A 5,263-nucleotide genomic window follows, 5' to 3' on the forward strand; every position below is an offset into this window, starting at 1 on the left:
TTGGGGCAGTCCCTCTTATAGTGGCCTGCTTCGCCACATCCATAGCAGGTCGGGCTCACGCCAGAGCCAGGGACTTGGTTGATAGGTCGTGCCGGGAACTTACAGAAACGGACGGTGTGTCCTTTCCTGTTGCAGTTAGTGTTGGGTTATGAGCATTCTAACACTCCTAAGTGTACATGCAACCCTAAATACCTTGGATCTATGTTTTCTCTATTATACATGCAAATATGAACATCCAAGGTATTATCCTAATCTAGCATACAAAAATATCAATATAACAAGATAGAATACATACCTCTTTAATGGTGCTTGTCTTCATGAAGCTTGAGTGCTTAGTGCCTCAAGTGTGACACCTCAAATGGTTCACACAACACCAAATACACTTGGAATAACTTGAGAGGATTCTACACTTCATAAAATCGGTTAGCCCTCTCTAGAATAATCTAGTCACCAATTTTGGGAAGAATAATATCTTTATATAGTGTTACAATTAGGGTAAACCCTAATTGTCATGACTTTCCATTTCCTTGGATCCATGGGTTCAAATACACCATGGAGCATCCATGGAGCATCATATGGGTTTTGGCCCAACTAGATAATCCATGGAGCATTAGCCCACTATATAAGTATGGATGATTTACACAATCAACCCATATATTTAATTAGTCTTCTTTTGATCACTTAATTAATCCTAGATTAATTCTTGATCAATACTAATTAAATAATCTTATTATTCTTATTATTAATATACTAGAACTTATAATATATTAATAACCATAAGCGTCTTATTTCTCTCATTATAGTCTATCCAAGTGCATGATGCCATGCAACCCAAATGGACCATGCCGGGTCGGGTCAAGTCTTACCAATTATAGTTATGGACTTAGACATTAATCCAACAGTCTCCCACTTGGATAAGTCTAAAACTATTATTGCGTATGACTTCAGGAACCAACTAGCAATCGTAGCTCTCAAAAGCTTCTGTCGAACTCTGACCTTGTAGATGAACTCTGATTTTTTGTCAACGACTTGTCCATTAGATAAGGGATCATATATTCCTCCATTCTAGATATCATATAGACTGAGACATGGATTATAATCATTCTCTCTGTCCATTTTTTGTTTCCCGATTTCCGATTTATGACGACTGACTAATTGAACAAATCAAATCAGTCCTGGCCCGGCCGAGCACTTCCAATTGTCATCATCAAATCATCGAGGGGCCCACAGATATCGCTTTCATCCCGAAGGTAAAAGGAATGGATAAACTTCGACCCATATGGCTTGTTCTACTACTTGTTGAATCATACACAAAGGCACGTTTTATAGCACCGAGTTACCAAATGCAGTTTCGTGCAATCAATGTACAACCAACTCATAGTAACAACTCATATCTCTAGGTTTGAAGAATATAAGATATTATCGTCTCATGATCACTCGTGATAAAATCCATGAAGTGATTCCAATGAGCGCGGGTTGAATCCAATACTCAGAACTTATGAGCACTCATGAGTGTTGTAGCCCTTTGTCCAACGACTTAGACCTCTACAAGCCAACCCATGACAGTCTTAATTCATATCTACTTCCAACATATGACCGACTGTGGATGGTTTGAATAACTTATTCATTCCGGAAGAATAACCTAGTTTATTCGGGAAGTCAAAACATGCAAAGTGAAACACAATAATAATTGAATCCAATATGGTCTCACAACTTATGAATATAAATAAAACTCCTTTTATTTATCACCATATGATTACACATTATTCATTGTATATTGTTTCAGCTATCAACATTATTCTTGAATTTAAAACAATAGTTGTCCCATGCTCCAAGCACGCACACTATGTTTTCTAAACAATACACCAAGTATGCATAATATGTTTGTCTATGATCTTTATTTTGTGAACTAGATCAATTGAACATAACTTCAATGATTCTCTTTTCACACTCCCAAATCGTTACTGTAAATGCAAGAATTCCAAATTCATGGCATTTACTGAAATCTGTTAGATTCTAAACTTATATGCATTGATCCTCTTGTAATGATTATGCACAAAGTTAGAAAGACTTGGCAAAAATCATTACAGAGTATTCCAAAGGAGATCAAATCCTTGGAAACATTCTTCTTGCATTAAGTTTCCTTAATCTTACACAGATTGAAAATTCTAACTTTGAAACATTTCCAGATTCCATTTCGACTATTACTTCTGAACAAGAGTTGCATCCTTACAGATTATGTCAATATGGTCCTTCCAGAATTATCACTATACTTCCAATTGTCCTTGAGAAACCAATCTTTGGTAAACCTTAGATTGTCCTCGACAATTGTTTAATCCTTTTTAGTCATATCCAGTTCTAAACCTTTTCCATTCTTAACGCCCCAGGCATTTGGAAAATTTTAGAAAGGATGAAAATAGCACATGTAATCGATCCTATATCCGAAGCATATGGGACACGATTCATGATGTCTTACATAAAGACTAAACCAGTCTTTTGCTATAACATTTCCATTTTCTATTTGCCAAGTTCTCATAATTCAGATTATGAAAAGGAATGCCGTAATCATAATCGAATTTAAGAACGCAAATAATGGACCCATATACAGAATTTCCTTATGTTGAGCCATTCCAACATGAAATTCATATATATCCTTGACTAAATGATTAAAACCTCACGATCTAAGCTTATAGATTTGAGATGAAGTATAATTTCCTCTCCCTTAATTATAGCAAAACAACTTTTTCCCAATTGAAACCTTTTGTTTTCTATAATTAACATTGCTAGCTTGCAATACTTATCGTAATTATCATGCTCCCACTAACATGATGATTATTAGCATAACAGTTATGCTCCCACTAGCTTTGACATGTACTCAGAAATCACTGGACTTCTAGAAATCAATACTTTATTGACTTTCTTACCAAAGTTCAGATTTCTGATACTAGATTGTTTTGATAAGACTTTATCAAAAACATACACCTTCTCTTAGATAGCTCATGGGTGTGTCAAAACAATTTTAAGAACTATGAAAAGGGATGCCGTAATCATAGTCTTGATCGTTTTGACCTTTGCCATTTCTCACAAGTCCAAGTTAGTGTGCCGGTAAACCACACATACTCCACTAACGACTTTGAGATCACAATTGTTATCTAGCTAAAATCTACTTAGTGGAAGTGTTTCCTCACCATCATTTTCATGAATCGGAGAGAAACCTTATGACACTTAGATTTAATGGTGTATGAGTTCCTACCCATATGAATTTGTCAAAACCATAATCACAAGACAAGGATAATGACAAATCCAAAACCATATGGATTGAACTCAATCTTAATTTCTTGCCACCTGGTAGCTCAAGGGCCTACCATTGCTTCCAAGTTGTTGTGCAACACATTGAGAACTCTAAGAACTCATATGCAAAGTCCACTTTAACTGGAATGGGCACATAATATGTCAACACGATAGGTTATAAACCTTAAGTCGTGTGCTAGTGAAGAACTTTAGGTTTTATTCTTGATTAGTTCTTGAGACTTTCAAGACCTTTAAGACTCCCACTGTCCTCTTGACCTATAAGACTTCCTTATCAAACATCCAAGAGATAGTGTGGATTCTAATCAAGACAAACACTTCACACAATTGGCCTTAGTTGGTCTTTGTTTTATCCAAAACATCACAACTTACCAATTTCAAATGTACAAGAGTAGAAACTTTTACTCTTACATTTGATAAGTGTTTTAAACCTTCTTAAAGACATGTCACTCAAATTACAATCTTGGAGTATGACTCTAAGACTTGTATTGGAACGAAGTATGACTCATCTTCTTGATTTAACCATTTCAACAATTCAAGATCCCTTCTTCTTAGTCATAAGAATGCACTAAGACTTCCTTAGAGAACTAATTTTGATATGGTTTCTTAATCATTAAGATGATCACAAAGCTGATACTAAAGTACTCTCCCATCTTTTCAGATTTGAGAAACTTTTATCCTTCTGCCTAATTTGATTCTTCTTATTCGCTCTGCCTTACATTTGGAACCTTTTCCAATGTCTCAGAGTTACACTTAAGCTTGTAAGTATAATCATATTTACTGAGCTTTAGTAAACTATGACGAATAGGCTTACATCTTTTGTGGTGGACTTAATCAGTGCTCATGACTATGTGCTCGATCCCTTAGTCCATTACTTGACTCACACATCCATGTGAACAAGTAATTAGTCTTAATTTTTCCAATACTTGAAAGTTCTCATTCATCATGCTATACAACTTGCATGATTCCAAGTCCCGGTCCAATTGAGACTTTGGATGATGAGAATCTTTCCTTGTTTGGTAAATTTAGACATTACCACAAATGAAGGAATCAATTTCATACTTCCACTCTTGCTATTCATGGAATCATATAAGCAACAATTTTTCCTCAAATGCCATTGTAAGGATATTTTTTTAAAATAAATAAAATCAAAAACTTTCTTTTATTTTAAAACTATGCGGAAAAACTTATCCTTACAACCCATATGAAAAACTTGTTGTTATCTATTCCTTAGCAATATCTCATAACTCCTAAGAAGTAGCTCAAGAATCCGATCTTCAAACTACGCGATAGAAATCCATCTATGCGATCAGATTCAGCATATTCTTTCTTTAAGTTCCTTTACTTTTCTTTGATTCTTAAAACATCACCATGTGACCCAGTCACATCATGTATAAAGAATCTCAGAATAGAAACTTAACAGAGTTAGAGTAGTGGACTTTTACCTGAAGTAGAGTCAATCTTATTGACTTTAACATCCTTAGGTAAACTTGGCAGCTTCGCAACTAATGACCCTTCCTTTGGCAATATAAACATATGGACCCTTTGATAATGGTACACGGGACTATCACAGACTTAGCTTTTCTCTTTACCATTTGTTCAACCGAGTTGACTATGGCCGATCCCTTTCCATTGGGAAGAGAATGCTTTTCCTGTATTTCCTGTGTCACATTGTCAATGTCCATCAAGTTTCAGGAAGTTGATCTTAACAATAGATAAGATCATTAAGGGTCTTGTCATAGTCTATTTCATAGGTGTCCCAAAGGAACTCACTATGTGACTTAGAAAGTAATTGAACCACCAACTTTCTCAAGACTTTGACACCCAACTCTCCCGGCTAGTCAATATGTGACTACATCTCCAAGATATGATCACACCTAGACCTTTACTTGCCAATAGGGCTCGAGTGACTTTAAACTTTTAAAGAACTTGTGGGGTAGGGAGAATAATTGGA

The sequence above is a fragment of the Lactuca saligna genome, chromosome 8 (assembly GCF_052625555.1).
Source record: "Lactuca saligna cultivar CGN05327 chromosome 8, ASM5262555v1, whole genome shotgun sequence".
In the NCBI taxonomy this organism is placed as follows: domain Eukaryota; kingdom Viridiplantae; phylum Streptophyta; class Magnoliopsida; order Asterales; family Asteraceae; genus Lactuca; species Lactuca saligna.